At 34.6% G+C, this 13667-nt stretch overlaps 1 long non-coding RNA gene across 1 annotated transcript; it reads right to left on the bottom strand.

Moving 5' to 3' along the window:
- Nucleotides 1-183: 183 nt before the first annotated feature.
- LOC134478219 (uncharacterized) lies at nt 184-11854 on the bottom strand. Its single transcript, XR_010050706.1, has 4 exons — nt 11735-11854; nt 9800-10061; nt 1835-2009; nt 184-343 (listed from the first exon to the last, which is right to left on the bottom strand). It is a non-coding gene; the product is annotated as an uncharacterized LOC134478219 (long non-coding RNA).
- Nucleotides 11855-13667: the final 1813 nt, after the last annotated feature.

Below are 13667 nucleotides of genomic sequence, written 5' to 3'. Positions count from 1 at the left end.
AGATTCTTTCTGCAGTGTTGTCCCTGCCTGATATAGGTAGTGACAATGACCTCATTCCTTTTAGAAAGCTATTCATCTTTGACTATCTACAACAATAAAAAAAAATGTTCCTTGCAATTTGCCATTGCTAATACAACTCTAGGTACTAGAGAAGAAGGCATCTCGGTACATACTTGGCTTGAATTGAATGCAGTTCCATCTCTTTTTTAACATCCATCTACTGGTCCTTCTCACAGTACTAAGCAGAAGTATCGTTTCTCTATTTCAGCCATTGTTCACATCATGCTTTCCACAATGTTCATAATCCCAGTGGCTTCCATGTGTTCCATTTACAATGTAATACCTGGAAAATAACATTCCAGATACTGTACAAGCAACAGAGAGCAAGGAAGAATCAGTATTTTTTTTTAGCAGGAATGAATCTGTAACACAGATATACCTTCTTTTTAGTGTTGTAGAATTTAGAGTCCACTTAATCCATTCTACAGTTAGAATGGCAAATTAACAAGATTTCCATATCACAAGACATCATCCTACCATTAAAACAAAGTATTTCAGAAGTTAAAGCATTGTGTGAGCATAAAGCAGTGGATTTCATAATTAGGTTCCATTATGATGCTTTAAACACAATGCTGAGGGACCAGAACCTCCCAGCATGACCACAACTGGAGATATAACAGGAGAACTGTGCTTAATTACACTACTACAAAAAAAAAGAAAATATTCAGAGAGAAGAATGAAGACAAATTACACTTATAAGTTTGCTAAGTTGAATCAATCATTACAATTTAGTAGGTATAGAAAGAAATATTGGACTATGATTTCTTTCAGTTGTCATGGGTTTTGTTGTTCTGAATAACAAAAACACGTGCCTTGGCCTGTTATTCTGTACATGAACACTTTGGAAGATTCTGGACATCGGGAAGTCTCTGTAAGAGTCTAATTGCCCAGGATTGTCCTGAGGGCCTTGAAAAATTACTGGATGGGGAAATTTTTCATAAGTGAGAATTCATTCCACAAGGGACAACTTAACATAATCTACTTAGCACAGTAAATCTTACAATGCTGTATTTCTCTCATTTACAATTTTCCCTCAAAGTGTCTTGGCAATTATTAAGAGTTAGAGTTAAGAGGCTTCCATGAGGGCCAATTTGTCTGCTCAGAAAAAAGGACATCTTGCTAATTGCAGAGAAATAGTGTGGCTTTTTTACGAGAGTAACAGATGACATATGCTGAGAATTTGTTAATATTTCAAAGGTCAAGGAGAAAACATACATCAAATAGGTATACAAATAAAAACAAATACAAATACCAGTGAATGTAAACAGATATAATTCCCTAAACAACTGACCTGCAGGGAGTATATCTAACACGAAGCCTTACTTTTTCTTTAGACATGCATCACAGAAAGCAATTCATAAAATAATGAGAGGGTATTCTGGTTAATAAGCAGGTAGTTCTATGATAATGTAATGAAAAGGGTTGGTGTTAAATAATCAGCCAAGTCAAAAAAATTTAGTGCTTCACTGCTGATGTGCTTCTGGACTAGAAATTAATTACGCCCAGTGCTTCACGGTGGATCATGCTGACACACACAGTAAAGAGCTCTGAGGACTGAACAACATTCTCTTTACATCTGCAACATTAGAGGTTAATGACCATCCTTAGTCCCTCATACTTTGGAGGGTTAACTTCAGAATGCATGAATTCTTGGTGTCATTATTATTCTAACTAACTATGGATAAGAATATATAGAATGACAAACACAGCACTTAAGAACAGAACAGCAAACATAAAAGTTACTCATTTTATTGGCTTCCGATCTCCCACTCACTAAATGCTGGCTCCACCGTGGCTGTGCTCTGCTCAGAAGTGGCTGGCTGGCCTTCCAAGCCTCAGCAGTAAAGTTTCGTTCCCACTCACACATGGATAAGCGCCTATTATGATCGCTTTGCCTGGCTTGTGTCTTGGGACCAGTGGGAAGGATACCAAACTGTTGTATCCAGAAGCTGAGAAGAGTTGAACAAGGACATTTAAGTTAACTGTTAGGAAATCAAACACTTATGATAAATGTTTCCCTTCCACTTTGTTAAACATTTAGCATACATCTGCTAAATTCTGCTTCTGTGTTCTCTGCGCCAATTCTCCTTCTGCAAGCAAATCCCCTCCCCAAATAAAGTTCATATTTTATTCTCTCCAATATTAAAAATAGCCTGGTAACTCCAAATGTTCTTAGAGGACTTCAAGATTTTTATCATACTAAAGCCATATGAACTAATATATGTTAGCTTGATTTAGTCATTTTACAATGTACATATACATATTTTAAATATCATATAGTATGCCACAAATATTTATATTTGTAGTTAAAAAATAAAATGATTAATTGAAAGAAAATACTGTATTGCTAGCAAAGATATTTAATATAAGGAGCAAAGCAACATACCAGACAATGCAAAAACAACAAAAGAAGTATACAGTGCAACATACATAAAATGTAAAAGGTCTCTACATGACAAAAAATTTAAATTATCAAAATTAAGAATGTTACTGTTGAAACCATTTGTTTTCAAAAATGTGTATCAGTTGCCTACTCTGGGACTTGTACTGATCTACATGCTAGAGATACAAAGAACAGTCAAAGCCAAGGTTTCTGTTTCAGATCTCACACACACACACACACACACATAAAACAAATATCAAAAATGTTGATTAACATGTGAGGTGTACATACAATTCTACATGTTGCTAACCTAGATAAACTACTTACTATGGGATTCAATTCTTGTTTCAGCAATTGTTCAAAGACAAAAATTATATGGTTAAAATGTTTCTGTCATAATTTTCATGTTTAATTTCTGTTTCAGAAGTATTTGCTTCATGCACAGAATTAGTGCCTCATGATCTTAAAATCTACATGCATCCCAAGAAAATGAAAGAACCAGCAAGCAAGACAGGACAAGGTCTGAGCTCATCTTGTGTTTTCCCTGAGTTAGTGACTTCCATTTGGTTGAGATTATTCCAGACTTCTTTTAAAAATTGGCTTTCCATGTTAGGTATCAGTAACATCTATCCAACAAGTGAAAAACTACCCAAGACAAATCACTGCAGGCATCTGGATTTTTTTCCACTTTAATCCCAAAATAATAAACTGTGAAACACAATAAAACCATGACTGCTGTCCATCTCAGTATTACATGACAGGTATCGTCTCGTCATCTGGATTTTTTTCCACTTTAATCCCAAAATAATACACTGTGAAACACAATAAAACCATGACTGCTGTCTATCTCAGTATTACATGACAGGTATCATCTGACCCACAGTTTATGGAAGCATGTCTCCTGAGAACTTCTAGGAATAATAAGAAAATCGTATCTAATAATACAAACAAAAGGCAACACAGCAACTTTGCAAGTGTTATCTTAATCTCAAGATAAAATCTGTGTAACCTTGAAAATGGGTTAAAAGAAGCAAAACTTGTGCACAATTCTAATTCCTGATTTTACAAAATGAGTGATTTTCTGTCTTTAACATATAAGCAAAATTCTACTGGTTTTGAATTCATCCAAGTGACATCTTCTTGCCACGTTGAGATTTTGTTTAGAAAAATAGCTGTCCATATCTTCATATATATTGAAATTAAATAATACAAAATGGACTAAAACCCATCTAAGCAAAGAACAAAAACATTAGTGGATTTTGTTTAGATTTTGTATGAACTTGACCTGCATTGGGTAAACGCAGGGTCACAGCAGGAAATACTAGGTAGACTTAGCATGATCTCAGGCTTGGAGCTTTGAATCATCTCACAGACAGGAAAATATTTTGACAGTTGCCATAATAATCATAGTACAATGCTTAACATTAAAAGCTCTGAACACTACCTGGATATAAAACCCAGGACCTTTACTTATTAGCTAAGCAATCAGGGACAAATCATGTAAGTTGCTGCCTTTTGTCTCGGTTACTTTTCTCTTATTGCTGAGACAAAACATTCAACACCCAAAGTTAAGGAAGGAAAGATTTATTTAGCTCACAGGGTGTGGAGGTTTCAGTCCATACTCAGCTGGTCCCAAGGCAAAGTGGCACATGGCAGAGGGCAACACCTCATGGCAGCAGAAAATAACACAAACAACAAGAGCAAAATGGGAGAAGCACAGCGAGAAGACTCTGTCTCTCATATTTTACGTAGACCTCACCCACATGGGTGAGCACTCATAGTGAGTCATTCACAAACTCTAGAAGCCCACCTCCCTGACTGCATGAAGCTTTGGGGGAAGCCCCAGACTGAAACCATAACGCCCTTCAAGCTACTTTTCTTTTTCTTCCCAGCTTTACAGAGATAATATTAACCAGAAAACATTATATATATTCAAGGTGTATCATTGATGCCTTGATACACACATACACTATGTAATGATTAGTACAATCAAATGAACACATATTTCACTACATTAGTTATCTTATCATGTGTATATGTAGCAAAGAGGTAAAGACATGTTTTCTCTTGGCAAATTTCAAATAGGCAATAAACCATTTTAAATGATATTCATAATAATTTCTTTTTTATTTTAAAGGGAGTAAAATAAAACAGCAAACAGAACAAAGTAGAGTACAACAGCACAATGCACAATGCAAGTCATACAGAATTTCAAAGCAAGACAATGGGAGATAAACAGTGGCTACCAGAGTGTCTCTTGTTTTCTTTGAATAGTTGTCCATACCTCCACACACAATAAATTCATGCAAAATAAAATGACATAAAACTGATCAAAACAGAAGAGTGAAAGCATTACAGGCCTTCAAAATCAGACAATAGGAAAATCAACAATGGCTACCATAATGTCTCTTATTCTCTTCAAAATAGCTGTCCATATCTTTATATACATTGAAATTAAATAATATAAAACAGATTAAAACCAATCTAAACAAAGAATAAAAGCATTACTGGATTCACAACATGATGATAAGAAATCAGCAATGGCTACCATAATATCTCTTTTTCTTCGAAGCAGCTATTCATATCACACATAATACGATCAATTCTTATAATCTCTTTAGGAGAAGTTTTAGGCATGTATAAGCCTCTATATGTATATCTATCCTTTCTTTATTAGAGGGAAAAACAAAACAAAGCAAAACAAGAAACAAAAAGACAAATAATAATAGTAAAGAGCCCAAAGCAATGATAATATAGACTTTTAAAACAAGGTGGTAGGAACATAAATAAGATTGTTATTTTGCATAGAAATCTTCGAAAGAGTTCCTCAGATTACTACCTATAAACATGCAAAATTGATCTAATCCTATGAATGTTAACTGTTTTGCACCAAGAACTAATAGAATTAGTAGCACAATCATTTAACTATCTTAAGTGTTTATATACAAATTAATATCTTTTTTCTTTTCCCTTCCTTTTTTTTCTCCTTTTCCCTAAGTTATTTTCCTCCTTTTTGTTTGTTTTGTTTTGTGTTTTAAATAATTTCTATTTGTTCTTAAAGTGAGGTTACAGTCCTTTTGTGCTAAGGAATGATGGCTGCATTGTACTGAGAACTAAGTGACATTTTCTCACATAGACCACTAGAGCAGTATTCGGGAAATGATACCTACAGTACAGGTTACCAAAGAACGCAGCTGCTACGAGAACTGTTACAATAAAATTTAAAGTCATTTCCTGCTGACAAAGACTAAGTATTTTCCTTTTCAGACACTACATAAATTACTGTGGCAAACTCTTTCATCTTTGAAAATCACACCTATCTTTTCTTCCCATTCTTTTTACAATGAATAGGTAAATTACAAAGACTATGTTTTATTTTATATTAGGAAAAGACGTTTTTGTTATTTCACCTGCTAAAGTGTCTTAAAGATCCTATTTTTGAAGATGAATTTAGAATTGACAGGCATAACGTAGCATTCCCCACATTCTCTGAGCAGAGGGAGATACAGGGTCACCTCAAAGAAATTCTCATTTCATCTTCCAAACAAAGGTGAATGAAAGAATTCCAAGACTATACTTGGAGATGGAAAGCCACACAGAGTCAAACACCACAAACATAAAAGCCAACAAATGGTTGCAAGTATAAGCCACAAATCAAAAATCAATAATCAAAAGTTGAAAATGCTCATTTTTTATTACAGCTGCATCTCCTGTGGGATATCTTCCAAGTCAATACTAATGAGGACATAATCGCCTTTTTTGGAAAAACTCCAAAAAGGCTAATGTTCTATAAAGAATCTAATAAATGAAAAGACATTGTTACCATATTAACTTCATTAATTTTACTATTGCTTTGTTAAAGAACACATTCACTTTTAGATTATATGTAGTTTGGCTTTTTGTTTGTTTGTTTTTACGAGACATGGTCTCACTATGTAGTCTGTGTGTCAAGCTGATCTCGAACTCAATACATAGCCCTGGCTGACCCCAAACTCACAGGGATCCTCCTGCCTCAGCCTCCCAAGCACTACAATTACAGTTACGCACCACCACACCCAGCTAGAGAATGTGTTGTAGTTTATTTGAATGTCCCCCCAAAGCCTCATTCAGTCATCGAGGTGACTGAATCTGGCATTTGTGATTGGTTCAGTGTCTAGCACTGGGATTATGTTATGAGTGTTCCACCCACCCAGGGGTGGAGCCAGTGTAACAGTGGGAAAAAGGCAGGTCTTGCTCTTTTGCTTTCACTTCTACTGTTTATAGTGGCCATGAAATGGCTACCTTGAAGCCAACTGACTATGGAATCCCCAAGAACTGTAAGAAATAAACCTTTCCTTTCGTAATTCTGGGCATCAGGTATTTTGTCTCAGCAAGGAGTGAAAAGTACCTAAGACAATATGTAAATAAAATCTTTATCTTTTTCAATTTTTCTGTAATTTGTTATTCCAGAGGAGAAATATTATTGATGTACAATAGTAATGACATCCACCAATACCTATCTAAATTTCTAAGGAAATTCACAGGCATGTGAAATTGCCTATTACAGGTAAGCTGAAATGTCAATTTGATTGGCTTTGGAGCTACCTACAGTAAGCACAAAGCACACTTCTGAGTGTATGATGGTAGGTCACAAATGTGTGGCTCTGGGTATAATACATGGTTCCCAACCCCTGCCTCTCTGACACTGTTCAACTGCTGTTTCTCAACAGCTGTTACCGCTAATCAAGCAGCTATGATCTGCCATGTCTGTCCACTATGAGTTTCTGTGTTGAGCCAGCCCACCAGGGAATCAGTCCCTTGAAATGAGACCCAAAATAAGCCCTCTCTTCCTTTAAATTATAGGTGTTGGGTATTATGTCCCAATATAGAAAATTGGAACCAGAGTTGTGTTGTTGTATGACTTTACCAGACCGTGTTGTTTAGAGAGCTTTGGAAATGTTTTGTTCAACAGTTTGGAAAAGGTTTGGAGGTGTGATCTAAAGAAGATTTAGAGCCTGATGGATGATTCCGATCAGAGCCCAGTAAAAAGGAGGCTAATAGGAATACAGAAAGCAAAGGCCCGGCCCAGGAGATTTCAGCTGAGTGGAAAGGCTCCATTGGAATTTGGAGTGCAGTCCATCTGTGTTGCAATTTAGCAATAAAATTATCTACATTTTGCTCAGATCTTGAAACATTACAAGTGACTGAAACTAAGGGCAGTGGACGTATGGATATAGTGTATGAAATTTCAAGCCAGTCCAGCGTGCAGACTGTGTCTTGGGTACTGCTGATTGCTTTAGCCAGATTTATAGTAAAAATAAGTGGCAAAGGGCAGAGCAAAACTTATGTTTTGGCCCAAAAGAAACTACTTATAAAATGAGGGCCTAAGGAGATATGTTCATTGAAGAGCCTAGCACCATTAAAAACATATTAAGCTGTTCGTACAAAGAAGAACAATGTCTCAATAGCATCTCAGAAGTTAGTGTGACTCCACCCATTTCTGGCTCAAGGATGCAAAATTAATTTCAAAGGACAGTCCCTGGGACCCTCAACTAATGAAAACCTAGTTTCAAAACAGCTGTGAGGGAGGAGAAAGCTGTAAGACAACAGTACAAACTGAAAACAAAGTACACTCAAGTAAGAACTTTGATGAAATACTTTTAAAGTTCAGAAAAAATAAAATAGACATAAAATAAAAATAATATCGACAAGTCCAGAAACAAAACAAAAGAAAAATACTTCTGGAAATGCAGACTAAGTTTCAAGATACTCACAGGAAGATAAGGAATAAGAGATAATAAGGTAATTAAGAAAGAAAGCCAGAAGACAAAAAATGAAAAAAGGAGAGCAAAAAAAGTAGTCAAAAAGAAATGCTACAAATAGAGGACAAAGATGCAATGCATGTGTACAACTGAAATCTCTGAAAGGAAAACATCCCTTATGTACAATTATATAGAGAATTATATTCCAATTAAGATTCCTGAACTAAAATAATTGAATCAACCTACAAGGCATAGAGAAAATTAACCCAGAGCAATCAACCACAAGATAAATCCTTGAAAAACTATTAACTTACATAATGAAGATAAATGTTCCTTACATCTTCTGAGCCAAAGATCAACTAATATTACACATGAGCAAAGGAGGTAGGCCAGTATATCATTTCTCCAACAACACAATGACAGCAATGACTACATTTTCCCCTAAATATTCTGTGGGGACAAAGTGGCAAAACAGAACTTTATTTCATTCAAACTGATCATACAACTTCTAAATCTTTTAGAATTCCGCAGTTACAATGCATTCTTAGGAAATCTCCTAGAGGATGAGTCCCTTCCAAAATATATATAACTGAATAAAACTTTAACAAAAAGGATCAAGGGGAAAATGATGAATATATATGTTGCACTAAAAATAAAAAGAATGAAATAAAAACTGGAGAATGAGAGAAGAACAAAATAAGCTCACTGATTGCATTTGGAGTAGAAGCAATATGTAGGAGGGAAGAGATGACAAAAAACTGACAAAAATAGTGAATGCTGCATAAGAAGACATAAAATTTAAAGCATGTAAAAAGCTGCAGTACTAAGTTAACACTAAAACCAAGTGAAATATAAAAAAGTATTGGAAAGAAAAATCTACAAAGTCCATAGAATATACAACTTAGAGGAAAAAAGAAAAACATACCATAAAATAATATATAATTACATAATCACAGATTTGAGAACACAGCAGTCGTGTCATTGAAATGAATGAACTTAATGAAAGTATTACAAGCAATTTAAAATGTGTTAGCAAACAGAGATTTAATACTTTTCTGTGGCAAGGAGACATGAACAGAAATATGCTCATTAATGGGGACATTATGACAGAAAACTGTCAGTCAAGAACCAGGAGCAAACACTGGTAAAGACACTGAAGCTCTAAACATATAAACACTAAAAAAGAGTTTATCACGGCTTCATTCTCAAGTTTTACTTTACTAAGTAACTCTTGTGAAAGGAGAAATAGAAACTAAAATTAAGAAATGTTTAAAAATAATGATAAGACAGTATTTATAGAAACATTTAAACAGTCATTGAAATAAAAAGTTTAAATACAGAATTTAATAAAAATAAAACACATATCGGGTATTTAATCTCAAAAACCAGAGAAAGAACAACAAAAAAAAAAACAAAGAATGTAAAACAGAATATCATAATTATAGAAATTAGACTAAGAATAGGAAAATATTATATTTAATGAATGAACTAAAATTATTTTTAAAAACAACGGTATAGGATCCGTATGGTTTACGTCTAAATGTCTAAAATGTTCCCTAAAAGTCTCGTATGACTGGAGGGTGACTGGCTCATTGAGGCTTGGGGCTGTACTCACCCAGGGGATCCTCTACTGATGTGTTCAGTGCAGAATGCGTCTGGACAAGTGGACCCTTGGTGGTGAATGGTCATTGGGCCATGACCCGGAAGTGTATTCCTGGGCCTGGTTTTCCTCTCTTTCCACTTCCGGCTTCCGTGAGTTGAACAGCTTTATTCATTAACTCTTCCACCATTTCTTTTCCGCCTTGGAGCCTGCTGACTTCAGGCTGAACCCACGATCAAGGTGAGCCAAATGAACACTGACAGAATTTTCGGCACAGCTAAAAAGATAGAAATATAGAAAAAAAAAGTGGCCTTTATTCCGAGAATGCTGAGAGAGAACCCTCCGACCACTGAGGTCTGGCTCTCTGCCGGACACGTGGTGTGCGGGCATACATACAGCTTAGGTTTGGGGTGATGCCTCAAGGACATGACTGATGCACAGGTAGCTCATTGGAATTTCCTGAACAGCAGGAAGTAGTAAAAGAAAGAAAAACTTTGCTCTTTTTCCTAATAATAAAAAAGCTGGAAATGAAAAGATTTTGCCCTAAAGGGGATGCTGCAGCGGTGGGAGGCTGGGAGGCAGAAGGTCACCTTCCCCGCCCCTAAGCAATTTACCTGTAGTCCAATGAGCTATCTGTGCATCAGTAATGCCCCTTAGGCTCCACCCCAAACCAAAGCAATATAGATGCTCCCCGTAAGGCGTGCCAGCAGAGAGAAAGCCAGACTTCAGTGGTCGGGGATTCTCTCTACGTGAACTCGGAATAAAGGCCACTTTTGTCTCATATTTCTATCTTTTTAGCTGCACTCCCAGCTCCCCAATTATTTTTAAACAAGCAATTATGATATTAATATATCATTACAATGAACAGTACCAAAAATAAACTATAGAACAATGTCACTTGTGCACATCAGTGGAAAGTACTAAAATATTGTCAAGTAACATTCAACACTACATTAAGAGAATACTACCAAATGACCCTGTAGGGTCTTCTCAAGCAAGATTAGTGCAATATTAGGTAATCTATTAACATTACATACCAAATAAATAAATATAAAAAGAAAAATAATTTGATTTTTGTACAACTGTTAAAGAACCTTGAGATAATTAAAAATCTATTACTACATCTTAGAAAACACTCAAAGAGTAAAAACAAAAGATGCTTTTCTTTTCTTCTTTTTTTAAAAATGTTTGTCTTTTTGAGACAGAGTTTTTCTATGAAGTTCAAGCTGGCCTTGAACTCACTTGGCAGCCCAGGCAGGCCATGAACTCCTGAAAACCCTCCTACCTCAGCCTCCTGAGTTTAGGCATTATATGCATGTACCACCATAGATGATAGATGCTTTCTTAACTTGATGTAAGAGATAGGTAGTTTAATCCTAAACACAGCATCTAACAAAGAAAAATTGTTTATTCAACACTACACTAGATAATGAATTTAAATAAATCAATGGAGAAGATTTGTGTAAGAAAATATTACAGCATAGTATGAAAACCCAAAGAACTAATGATTAAACCAGCTCAAACAAAAATAATTCAGTAAGGAAGTTTAAAAAAACATGAAAACCAATAATATTCACAAATGCAAATAATTAAAATGCATAAGAGTAGAAATATTATGATGACAATAAGATGAAGTTGTAGGAATAAACTCAAAAAATGTGTAAAAATAAATGAGAAAACATTATGCAACTCCTGAAAGACAAGAAGTAAAGCTGAAAAAGTAGAAAGGATCTTTGTTCTAGAGTGGAAGTATTCAACAACATAAAGATGTCACTCATTTCTAAGGTAATTTATAATTTTAAGACTAGTAGGAAAACACAAAAAAGAAATGCCTGTGAGGGTGTTTACTTTGTGTTACTAAAAATACTAGAAAGTCCATGGTTTAAATGAAAGTGATACTTATATGAATAGACAGACATGCAGAATAGAACACCGAGTCCAAAACAATACCAGTATCATGTGCAATCGACAGCTGTATTTCTTGGGTAGCTCACATTTCTGTGCATCCCATGTTATCTGTGGTTCATACTGTCTCTTGAGGATGTTTACATAGCCTTGAAAGACAGAGATACAGAGGTCCAGAACACAGGCTAGATCTTAAAGATAATGTCATATAGATTAATGAATGTATTTGATAACAAAGGAAATTTACACTTTTTCACTATTTAAGGATGCATTAAAGATAACAAAATTATAACAATTATTTCAAAGAAAACAAGCTTAAAATAAATATTCAATAAATTCCTCTTTAAATATTTACAAAAACACAGTTTAAAAATATTAAATTATAAAAATGAGTCTATTGTTTGGGTAAACAAAGATTACTTTTGATAAAATTAAAATGAGAGCCTTGAGTTTTTGAGAAATCTAGTATATGAATATTTTTAAACAAAATAAAGAACATGTATCCTTACATATGAAATCTCTCTAAGTGTCTGACCGCAAGGGTGGCCTGTGACTACCAGTGGGGTCTGCAGACTGTTTACTGGGCTTTCATTTCCATACACAGGTGCCACTGGTATACCTTATCATAATCTCTTGAAAAATATTTTTATAGCATAGAGTGAGCTGAAATTGTTATTTCATTTTCTAATTCATTATATTCTTACACATCAACTTTAAGAACTTCATTCATCTTAGCCAAAAAGATGCTTTATTAGAGAGGCCAGCAAAAAAATCAGGAAAATAGTGTTAAGTACAGCAGTAAGATAATGCCTTATTATGACTCTAATAGAAATCCGTGCAATCATTTAATGATTGACATGATGAGAAATTATATGAAAGATATCTGTGACATTTATTTTAAAATTTATTATGATATTTTACCTTTAGACTAAAAAAGATAAATAGTGCTGAGAAAGTAGTATCTACTCCCAAATCCTATATTTCCAATGTAACATCTCTTAACAATTCTATATTAAAGGTATAAATATATACTACTCATTATGAACAAGATTCTTCATTATAAGTAAACTGTATTTCTCCTGTACTTCATTGTTTTGAATAATTCTCCTTAAACTTTATTCTCTAATTATGAAAGCTTTCAGAGACAAGCTTTTTAGATTACAAACTTTGTCATCCTTATTAGCCAGGGTGGTATTTTACAAATGTTTTTCAATGGTATACAATTATTATTACCAAAATAATGCACTGGCTAATCATAGCAACCAGGACTATGCAGACCTGTTACAGTTGCTCATCATCCTCCCTCATACGTGGGATAACCATATATCTGTCCTGGAACAGATATATGTACTTTCACCAGCATCTAGATGGATTTCTGGCCCATACAAATTGACAGAATTTCTATTTTCATCAATATTAGTAATGCTGATATGTATTTTCACCGTCACCAAAACTCATCTTTCTCTACACAAAAGTAGACTCTTGCAAATAGTTTCATGGTATAGTGAGCCTAAAGTGGTCCTACTTCATTTTCTCATTAATTATTTCTTTACAAATCACTTACAAGGACTTCATCTCAGTAACAAGTGCTTTATTACTGGTGCTAGAAAAAAATTAAAATCAGAAAAATAGTCTCAAGTAAAGCAATCTGATAGTAGGTGATTTTAGCTTTCCTTTTCCCCCTAGCTACAGTGCTTTTTATTTTTATCAAAAAAAGTAATAGGGGAGCTTTGAACAGCTATTTTGAAGAGAACAAGAGTCATTGTGATAGCCACTGTTGATTTTCCTATTGTCTGGTTTTGAAAGCCTGTAATACTTTCATTCTTCTGTTGTGATCAGTTTGATACCATTTTGTTTTGCTTGAATTCATTGTGTGTGAAGAAATGGACAACTATTTGGAAGAAAACAAGAGATATTATGGTAACTACTGTTGATCTCCTGTTGTCTTGCTTTCAAATCCTGTATCACTTGCATTGTT

Source organism: Cavia porcellus, unplaced genomic scaffold, assembly GCF_034190915.1.
Source record: "Cavia porcellus strain 051 isolate PalLab524CR breed Dunkin Hartley unplaced genomic scaffold, mCavPor4.1 scaffold_12, whole genome shotgun sequence".
NCBI classification, from domain to species: domain Eukaryota; kingdom Metazoa; phylum Chordata; class Mammalia; order Rodentia; family Caviidae; genus Cavia; species Cavia porcellus.
This window is presented reverse-complemented; position numbering and strand designations above follow the sequence as displayed.